The 11,682-nt window shown below is 38.1% G+C and overlaps 1 pseudogene; it reads right to left on the reverse strand.

Annotated features, from left to right (window-relative positions):
- Positions 1 to 1,084: 1,084 nt before the first annotated feature.
- Positions 1,085 to 3,154, reverse strand: LOC145255773 (late histone H2B.L4 pseudogene; annotated as a pseudogene).
- Between the last annotated feature and the right edge of the window lie 8,528 nt (positions 3,155 to 11,682).

An 11,682-nucleotide genomic window follows, 5' to 3' on the forward strand; every position in this document is an offset into this window, starting at 1 on the left:
TTTTCAAGTCAGTTTCCATTTAACCCATAGTTGGGACCCTAACGGGTACTACCACTCCGGGTCAGAGTGGACCTGGGAGCAATGGCAATTAAGGGTTTGCTCGACACTCCCCAAAGCCCGCAAGTTGGGGCCTCACTATCGGATATAGTTTAAGGTCATATCCAGGACCCACGATTAATAGAGAAATTAGATTTGTGAAAATCTATGGTTTTTACCAATTACTAGTAGGCCACCCGGCATTGCCCGATCATAAAATACACTTAAATGTGATTTGATTAATGCAGATTTCGTATTTATATTATATTATATTTGACCCAATATATAATAAGCATTTAAAGTTAAAAATGCTCGCTCGCCACAACCGAGAATCGAAACCAAAACGTTTAGCTTACGATTTACTTTTTCCTTTGGTCGTAAATACTTTAACTACGAGGACATGCTTGTTGCAAGGCTAAAAATTAAGACATGAATAGCTATTACATGACGCATGCATATTCGTAATGCCATCGTTCGATTTTCACATGGCAAAATCCATTTCCTTAATTTTCGCTGTTGCAGAGATTTCCCCGGTTAAAACCAATATAAAATTTCGCATAGGTTGGAATATCCTATATTTGAAGTTTCAAAAACTGACAGGAGTTTGGTAGGCAAAATGTTTTAAGCAAATATTTATGTACTAGCAGGGAGATCCGACGTTGGCAGAGATTGAATGATCATCAAGGAATATTTCACTCCTATATTTTCAAAATCCGCAAAAATCACCCGGGAGGAAACTTCATTCCTCCATGCAGTAATTTGGCCCAAATGTTATTTTACATTGCACTTTAGAACCCGTTTTATACATTTTATGTCTAACTAAAAAGAAAAAGACGCTATCAACTTAGCCACAGTAGAATGTTCACGGCCCGTTCTATCATTGTTGCTCAGCGATATGGAAAAAGCTTTACCGATGATAGATAAAATAACTTTGGATTTGCGATAATTATCGGGGATATTCCGAAACAAAATAACTAAAATCATCCCCAGAGTTATACACTAAAATTCTGTAATCTTAAAGTGTTAGCCGTTTCGGAGTCTATAAGGAACGAACTTGCACACAGTTGCATTCATATCATTGTAGAGAAGACCGACACGCATACATATAGTTGTGTATCGTGGCGGTTAAGGAGTGAACTTTTTTGCAGAAAGTTTCTGTTGGAGAGGGGGGCAGTTTTCTAAAACCGATCGAGCTCAGTGTTAGAATTTTAGAAAAAAAAAAAAAAAAAAAAAAAAAAAACCTTCAAAAGAGACTAAAAATGTCTTTCAATGGGAGAGACGATGGATTTTGTATTTATCGTCACTGCTTATTAACAGACTCGAAGTGATCGTCAGTTGGACGCCGATTGCCACCACAAGCAGAATTGATGGATTTAAGATAATTAATTATTCAAGACGACAGTTCAAATATTAGATTACATTAGATTCGAAGTCCACCATGTAGTCAGTTGGAAAGCAGCCTTGTGATATGGTTTCATATTAGAGTTTCTAATAAAAAGCTTTGTTCATGGAAGTTCTATTTGGGGATTTGATGCAGAGAAGTCTGCATTTAGAAATAAAGCTTTTTACCTATTTGTCACAGCATAAAGATGCTATATTCCAAAAATCAAGTTTTAAAAAATTACGATATTTAGCAAGTATTTTAGCGGCTATTAATGAGCAATCGATTCTAGAGAAATCACAGATGAATGCCGAATTTAATCGAATATGATTGGTTTCTCGCATCGGGCAAGTTAAAATTTGATTTTCTTAATCAAATTTGGTGATTTTTGGAATATGCTATCTTTGTTCATTGACGGGCACGTACAAAGATGTGTCAGCATTTTACTTAAAGTACGTACACATTAAAATTGCCTCGCTGCCGAAGTTTCACGGGCGATTTCCGGCAGATCACAGAAACCGCCGGGATATGCTTCGGCAATGACATTCTAGTAAGACAATGTAACCAATTTGACAACTTTAAATCATTAAGCATGAGTTTATCGCATCTAAGAAAACTACAATCACAAGAATAGGTAACAGAATTTGTCAGAATTCAAAAGATTGTTGGCAAAAGTTGCCGGACTTGCGAGCATCCCTGCACACAAAAAAGCTACGCACGAAAGTGTCAAAATTCCAAGTTCAGAACATGGACTGCGTTGACTGGAAATTTACCAAACACCCTCTCCATGTTAGTGGGTTATACTGTCATCACGGATCTTCTGCATAAGAAAAAGTTCCTTTCAAATAAAAATAAAAAAAAAAGTGAGTGAAACTTCGGCCTTAGCGTGGCAGCTTTAATGTGAAAATACCTCCAAAGTTCCATAAGTGAAAATCCGGAAAACTGTTAGGCGAATCATTGCTGTGAATATTTTATAGTGGCGACAAGGAACTCGGCTCAAGTCGAGCACCTACCATGAACATAACCATATCGTTGAGAGACAAGCAACATCGGTTCTAGAAACAGTAAACGCCTAGTGAAAGAGGCCTCATAATTCAGGACGCAGACATGACTTAAGCGACGGAATTGTATGTATTTGTAAACTTCCATTCTTTAAAATGTGTTGTAATACTTTATTGTTAAGACTAAATAGCGAAATGCTCAAATAAAGACAAATCAAAGCGAATCTTGCAGCCGTTAAACGATTTTTAGAAACGGAGTGATCTTGAAGAGAGCGGGGGAGGGGGCTATTTAAGAGTCAAAATACTCATTTAACAGTATTTTACTTGGCGGTGGTGTATTTGGTGACAGCTTTGGTTCCCTCAGAGACAGCATGTTTGGCCAACTCACCGGGGAGAAGGAGACGAACGGCAGTCTGGATTTCACGGCTAGTAAGGGTGCTTTTCTTGCTGTAATTGGTCAAACGGCTGGCTTCATTAGCGATTCTCTCAAAAAGATCGTTCACAAAACTGTTCATAATAGACATGGCTTTGCTGGAAATTCCAGTGTCAGGATGAACTTGTTTCATCACTTTGTAAATGTAGATGGAATAACTTTCCCTCCTCTTCTTTTTCCTTTTCTTTCCATCAACATTGCGGGAGGCCGGCTTGGCCATGGCGGCTTTCTTAGCACCTTTGGAGCCAACTTCTGGTTTAGGAACCATTTCAAACTCCAGCCAACAGAACGACAATTTACCACGTCCATTAAAGAACTCTTTTTATAGTTGTCAAATTGATAGCGTTGTGATTTGCTGCATTTTCATTGGTCGGAAAATATTTTCATTCTTTTTTTTTTTTTTTTTTACGTCTTTTTCTTTTTTTCCTTGTTCAGTTTTATTATTTCTTTTTTTATTTCTTCTTTTTTTTTCGTTTTTTTTTTTACTTTTTGTTTTCTTCCTGTTTTAGTGTTTTTTTCTTTTCCTCTTTTCTTTTTTCTTTGTTTAGTTCTTCTTTTTTTGTTTTATTTTCTGTTTTCTTTCTGTTTTAGTTTTTTTTATTTATTGAGTTTTCCCTTATTTCTTTTTTTTTTTTTTGCGTGAGAGTTAAAATATCAGCAATCAACTTGTACCTATTCGGCGTTATCCGGGATTTTACATCTTTAGTTTAATTTTTGTTCGTCCACCGACTTAGTCGGGTTTGGACCTTAGAATTCACCCTCGTCCGTTCGTTCACAAAATTCTTAATAACTACTCATTACATTTTTCTCAAATTTTGCATGAAGTTGCAACTCCCCAAGGAAGGAAATGTAACATTCTCGGATTTTTTATAAAAATTCGGGGTGCGTCCCTAGGAGGTCAAAAGGGGCCAAAATGGCCAAAAATAACATAGAATCTTTTCCGACCATTAGATTTGGGGGCTAATTTTTATTTTTCTCCTAAAATTCATACTTATATCTGAATAAGAGTTTTAAATGGTACCGAATTAAAAAAGAAAATAAGGCATTGTTTGTCATGAACGGTGTCATTTAGCTGTTTTAGCCCAATGTTTTACATCAGGCTGGGGGTTTAAATGGAAAAAATAGGTAACAGTTCTACGACTGATTTTGGCTAACAGTACAAGGGAAGAAACTTTTGTAGACTCGATTTTACAAATATTGATTATATATTAGTAGATTGAACTTAAATACATGCTATTGGTTTACAATATAAGGTTACAAGTAAGCAAGCAACTCATTTTCTTTTAAAGTGTCTTCTACACATGAATATCCGACCTTTACCTAACTATACCCTCGTGGGGGGGAGTAAGTAAACAAGAACATGTCAATTCGGGTTTGTTTTACAATCCACAGAGGTTCGAAAGAGTATTAAAAAACGAATATATAATAACAAATACATGTTACCAAAGGCGAGATAAGTTTCTCTTCTGCCTAGCTGGATAAGTTATTTTTTTAAATATTCAGAGCAGTGCAGACAATAATATATTCGATTGTCAATGGTGGTAGGCATGAAAAGTGTTGCCCAATTCCATGTAAAGTAACATCCCCATTTCCAGGCCTTTGTAACAGTTTAGGACTCAAGACTAATAATCATGTTTTGCTTTGGATTAGCTTGAAAGAACATCTGTTCACAATGTCATTATGTTTTCCGAGCGTAAAATGAAGAGTGTAAACTTTTCCGTTGCTTTTTTTTACTGGATAGACAAAGAATGCATCAAATGCTAAGTGATGATGAGACCATGGCAACATTCAGAACTATTCAGGGAAGTCCACAGTTTTGACATAAAATGCAGCTCGACATCTATAATATAAATCTCACCTGTCTGTTTAAATGTATGTATGTATGTATGTATGTATGTATGTATGCCTAAAACTTTCAACAGAGGTGACGGATTTTCACGAGATCGGTATCGTTTTAAAGCGCAACCCTTCGGACGACAAATATCGAACAATTGGCTAGGCTCATTAATTCCTTCGCCCTCAACTGGGCACTTTTTTACAAGAAGGGTTCGCATTTTTCGCCGATATTTTCGAAAGTCATCCCATCTTTTCGATTGACTAGCCTTAATTTAAACCTTCGCCAGTTCCAGTTTGGCGATGGACGCAACGGCAAAGACGGCATGGTTTTTTTTCACATTCTTTTCCTCCTTCGCGGTACGGGTTCGAGCCTGCCTGCTTACTAGCATCTTTTTATACTCAACACACACCTCCAAACACCCGGGCAACGCCGGGCAACCAGGCGAGTATTAGCTAAAATAAGGTTTATTCATGACGGAGTGCAAATCAATTTTACTAGAATGTCATCATCAAAGCAGTTGCTGCTCGCTTTGGGGTTCAAGTAACTGATGCTGAAATCGATTATCTATATCACGAAGTGACAAAGAAAATGGGTTAAAAAGGAATCCTGTTACTGTAGTACGCCAGATAGACTATATTTTTATATGATTGTGGGGGAGGTTGTAGTTGGGGGATTGTATCCAATTGGAGAAATTTTAAATTTTAAATGCAGTGAATTTCAAAGTGGAACTGGCGTGAAACATGTGCACAACATCCTTCACATTAAAGGCGCTCCAACCATAGACCAACACATGATGATGAAGTAACAGCTTTTGTTGACAATCACATCACTTGTGCTATTCCCAATCAAGATCAATTTCCACAAATTTCGCGAGAGGCTGTGGACCGTGACACTTTGAAAATGAATAAAGATAAAGTCAACAAAGTATTTACCGCTCTTCAAACTTCTCAGGATGTATCGTCACTTAGGTGTACTGAACTTGTTCAAGAAGCTGGATGTTGACGTGTATTGAAGTGCCCTAGCATTTCTTTTTTTGGAGAGGAAAGCAACAATTCTGTACAGAAGGACTCCCAACGAGATAGACATTTCCCCTTACAAGTCGTTTGAAAGTTAACCTGAGCATTCAATTTTATACTCCTATCTAGGCCGTTATAGCATACCTTACCTCTTATCTTTGTAAACTGGAGAGGTCAATGAGTGAGCTTATGCGTAAGACTGCAAAGGAGTGCGAAAGTGAAAATATTAGGAAAGTCATGAGCAAGGTAGGTGTTTTAATCAACAAAAGAGAAACCAATTTGCATGAAGCAATAATGAAAGTGTTATCCATGCATTTGCGGTGCTCAAACAATCAGGTTGTCTTTGCGCCCACTGGTGATCCAGAGAAACGGTGTAGAGTGCTGAAACCAACTACTGTTCTACAGGGAATGCTTAGCAATAATCCAGATGATCCTAATATCTTTACTGACAATATTTTCGACAAATACGTCGCGCGACCAGATTATTTGGAGCACCTTTGTCTAGCAGACATTGTCTAGCAGGCTTTCTATCAGCGTACAAGCATTTCATGTCTTCTGAAGAGCCTGATACAGAGTAAGAGTTTTTCCAACCTGTCAGTGATTACGTGGAGTCACTGGAGCAAGGTAAGGCTTGAAAAACAACTTTGGGAAGATGCGCTTGCGAACTAAACCATGTGTGCTTAGATGGTCTCATGTGTCCAAAGACAGGAGTATCGAAAGTCATTGCATGCGTATCCTTCAATTGTACTTGCCACGGACATATGAAAACAATATCTGCACGCCTGTGGAACTCTGTACCGTCTGCCTGCTTCCCACCTGACTACAGGGCCCTGTCGGTGGGGCATTAGAATACGCCGACTGCCCCCCTGCAGAGAGTAAAAGTCCCTCAATGGGGGTCCTGGATATGACCTTAAACTATATCCAGTAGTGAGGCCCCAGCTTGTGGGTTTTGGGGAGTGTGGAGCCATCCTTTAATTACCATTGCTCCCAGGTCCACTCTGACCCGGAGTGGTAGTACCTGTTAGGGTCCCAACTATGGGTTAAATAGAAACCGATGTGAAAACAACAAATATATTTTATTTAAAAAAAAATTTCTTCCGAATCTTTGGATTTGGCATTAAATAACCCGAAAAGGGTTGATATGCCGTAAAACAAAAACAACCAACCAACCAACCACCTGACTACAACTTGGATGTCTTCAAGTCTAATGTTAACAAATTCCTAATGAACCGCCCCCTTAAGTAAACACTTCATCAAATCTCCACACTAACGTAATTTACTTGCAATAACCCTTATCCCTGAGTGGCTTCCGGGCCTTGATAAGTGGTGACCACTGTGTAAAAAAAAACAAGCTAATAAATTCTGACGGTTCATACGTAACTAAGTTGCACGAGTTTTTTTTGACAAGATTAGGCACAAAATTGAACTGTATGAAAAGTGTGTTGAAATTTGTAAGGAAGATTTGAAGACTGCATATGTTACTGACGATGATGATGATGATGATGATGATGATGATGATGATGATGAAGAAGAAGAAGAAGAAGAAGAAGAACAAGAACAAGAACAAGAACAAGAACAAGAACAAGAAGAAGGAAGTGATGGTTTGGATGTTTTGAATTCAAGCCAAACTGGCCTGGAAACTGAACATTATACAACCCTACCTACAATAAAATACTATGCCATCTTCCACCGAACCTGCTGATTTGATCATGCCTCGCCAGAAATTTTTTGATGGTGTTACCGTCTTGAATACAGAGCAACGATTAATCTTTCAGTTTATGATAAAGCATGTCCATACCCTTCTCTCCACAGTGAAAGGAAAGGACTTCCATCACCAGAACCTTTTTATGTTTATTTGAGTGGTTGTAGTGGGATTGGAAATAGTCATGTGGTTAACCTTATAACTGATTACCTCAAGCGAACACTTTCTTCCAACGATATGGAACATCCAGCTGTTCTTGTTGCAGCTTCCACTGGTACTGCAACCAGTAAAATAGACTGTATCACACTTCACGCGGCTTTTCATCTTCCTATATTTAATGGCAGATCAAGGAAAACCCTTTCTGATAAAACTCTAAATAATCTACGTACAAAGTACAAACATTTGAAGGTTCTTATCACTGACGAAATCTCTATGACTGTCTATGAAGATTTCTTCGATGTTTTTCGCACTTTATATAAATTATTATATCAACACACTGCATTTGGTGGAATTTCTATCATTTCTTTTGGTGACTTCTTTTAACTGCTTCCGGTTTATAGAAATGCGATTTTTGTAAAACGAAATGTGAGATAGATTGGAACAGAAAGACTTTTCTGCTCCAATCTATCTCACATTTGGAAATATTTTTTCAAGTTGCATGAATTGACACAAATTGACAGACAGTCAGGTGATCCTGAATTTGATATCTGAGATATTTATTAGGGTTCGAACAGGTGATCACACTGACCTGGATATTGAATTCATTAAAAATCTGGAAAACACCACACCTTATCTATCGTCTGCCTGCTTGGAAAAAATGACCAATGCTTGCAGATGCTATCAGGAAAAAAATTAACCATGGTAGCTAATAATTCTCGTAGAGATGGGCAAAAAAATATTGCTGCACCATCCATTGCACACGATGCACCATTACATAAAACTGGTGGACTTGCCACACTCTTTGATTATTTGTGTTGGCGCTCGCTGTCTTATGGCTACAAATGAAGTCCTTGATGATCATTTAGTCAATGGTTCAACAGAAACAATAAGAGGATTCAACATATTTCATCTTCATGCCTTGCAAGGAACTGTGTATGTTGAATTTGATAACTCAAAAGCTGGTGCAAAGCTCAATATGGGAACAAAATCTCGAAACAGTTGGGTTCCTGTCACAGCCACATCAGTCCCCTTTCGCAATAAAGCGCAAGGTTCCAGCTGCCAATTAACAAGGAGACAGTTTCCACTGGTACTAACTCATGGAATGACAATCCGTAAGTCTCAGTACTTTCACCTTAACATTGACTTGAACAAAAGTACCAAAAACCCGAATAGAAAGGGTCAAGTTCAAATGGGGCAGTTTTACACAACACTCAGTTGTGCAGAATTCTTTTGCAATTTGAAAGTTGTCAACTTTGACTCAAAGGATAATCAAAGTCAATGTTGTAGCACTGAAAGAGATGGAGAGAATGGACCAAAGGAGTCTATTTTCCTGGCAGCACTCTGCATAAAAGCTATCTGGATGTAAAGTTTTTCTCTACAATATTCTTTCTTAGTCGGCTCATATGCACATTTCCTCTCGGACCCACAACATCTAACATACCATATTTCGTGCTTTACAGAAACGAAACTGTCTGACACTTCTCTTCCTTGCTTATCATATGGATGGGAAAAGGTTCTTCACCCTACAACTCATGGTTTAGCAAAGAGAGATTTCTCACAAACAGCAATGCAGTTGAGTGCTTAATACGCCACTTTTCCTATCGTTGCACTGATTTCATATGTATGTTCGTGTACCGCAAACTTGGTACACTCGGGATTTTTTTAAAGTCTTCTCGCCGATGAGCTCAACAACTTGCCTGTTGGTATAAGGATACTTTTGCCGGGTGACTTCAATTTGGATCAGCTTCTTGCAAACAATATGGCACTAATAGAATCCCTTAATGGAGCTCAACAATTTCTTAAGCGCTCAAATTACACTATTCAAATTGAAGGTGATATATTGGACTTAATTCTTGATACAGAACTTTCTTCTTCACCAGCACTGTGACTTCCCAGCCTATTTAGTGATCACTTTGTTATGCACTTTAATGTGTGATTGCTTTATATCTGTTTTGATTCATTTACTCCATATCAATAAAATAACAAATGTGACCCCCCCCCCCAAAAAAATAACATCTAGAATTAAAATATATATATATATACAGAAGCAATACCTTATCGTGGTTAAAGTTGTTTCATTACCTTTTAATCAAAAACATTACAAAGGCATCAGTCGGGGGTGGGGACCATATAGCTTTTGGCTTGTTTTGTTTGAAAACGTGGCTGACTAATTTTAACGCATCTAAAACCAAGCTTCTCTCTTTTCATCATAATTGTTCTGGCCCCTATCAGACCCGAATTGAAATGAATGGTTGTTCTCTTGGGGAACCACCATATCTTGACAAGCTTCTGGGGCTGACCTTGACTCCTGATCTGGAATGGAACAAGTACCAGTATGTTGGAAAAATGGTTGAATTATTCTACCGCTTCAGTAGATATCTCACTGTCACCTCTATAAGTATAAAAGCTAAGTTCATCCTAAAATTGAGTAATACTGGCACATCTGGACAGGGGCTGCTTTGTGCATCCTATCCTGCCTTTATAGAGTTCAAAACCGGCTTCGAAATCTAGTAGCTGATGCACTTTTCTCTTCCCTGCTACCTCTTTCCTTACAGAAGAAACGTCGCGAGCCTGTCTCTGCTCTATCGTTATTTTCATGGCAAGTGCTCATTTGAACTCCAATTTATGATCTCCTCTTGCAAAACTTTTACAAAAAACACTCGACTATCTACAACCACTATCAATAGTTTCCCCTATTCTCTATCTGTCTCGCAATCTAAACGCATATTCTACGAACACAGCTTTATTCCTAAAACTACCTGCCTGGGGGACATAATTCCATTAGCCTGCTCCGTTCTGCGACTTTTAGTTTCGGAGGAAATAGAGTTTGAAAATATGGAAACAGCCAGGCAGACATATAGCCTTTTATATATTAGATTAGGGGCCGTATTCATTAGCAATTAAGTCAGCTCGCATAAATTTTGACATAGACATGTTATCATAATCCAAACTTGCAAAACAAGATCATTGTCAGGGATGAATCAAGGATGCCTCACATATGAGATTAAGACAAAACAAGAAGTCAGTTGGACAAAACAGGGGTATGTGTCGAGATGACGATGAGGTCACGTTTCTCGAGCTGATTTCCAAATCAGTTGTCTGTGGAAGCAGGTGCTCGGCACGTCGCCAATAATGCTGCAAGAAACTTCGATAATCGCCAAGACCTTTTCGCACGTCACCCAAAGATTTACGAAGATAAGTTTAAATAATTAATTAGCTAAGAGAACGTTCGTTAGTCTCTCTCTCTCTCTCTCTCTCTCTCTCTCTCTCTCTCTCTCTCTCTCTCTCTCTCTCTCTCTCTCTCTCTCTCTTCTGTGTGAGTTGGTTCTCTCTAAAAATAAAACCTTTAAAGAAACTCTCAACGAACGTTTCCTTGTGTCTTTTCTGCGTGAAAAGGAGTTTTATTCGTCTAGATAAATAGGCAAGACGATCGATGACCAGAAGAATAAAGGGGATAAACTGAATCATGTAATGAACGCAAGGCGAAACAGCGACGACGACGACGACTAGAAGCGGCAATAAGAAATAAGAAAAGACCGCGAATTAAGATACGTCACATGCAATAATGTACACAGTGAACATTTTAGGTTCCGTAGAAAAGAAATGAGAATAAAATACCCGCATATGTACAGAGAGCAATTTTATTAATGGGTATGAAGAAAACTTTTGTGAGTGAAGACATTGCACCTATAAATGCTTTCAATTTCAATTTTCATGTTGAAATATACCGTCAAAGAATGTTGATGCATTTTCATAAGTTCAAACAAAATTTTTCTTTTCTTTTTTTTTTTTACTGCTTTTTTCACCTCGAACAAGGCACAGTGACACTTAGATGTAAGGCGCTACACTTTGGGACAAAATTTGTAGGAATACTATATAGGGGTTGAGCAGTAAGATGTCTATTTACATTACACTTGAAGTTCTACGTGTCAGTATAGTCAGAAAAACAGGGACCCGAGAGGGAATTCCAAAATGTAGCAGTTCGAGAGAAAAAACTATTTGAGTGTGAGCATTAAAATATCAGTAAATTGTTGAACCTACTCGATGTTGCTCGGGAATCTTCTTACTTTCATTTTTATTGCGTTCATTACACACGCGCGCGCACGCAAGCACACGT

Source organism: Euprymna scolopes, chromosome 31 (genome assembly GCF_053919585.1).
Source record: "Euprymna scolopes isolate OS-2025 chromosome 31, ASM5391958v1, whole genome shotgun sequence".
In the NCBI taxonomy this organism is placed as follows: Eukaryota; Metazoa; Mollusca; class Cephalopoda; order Sepiida; family Sepiolidae; genus Euprymna; species Euprymna scolopes.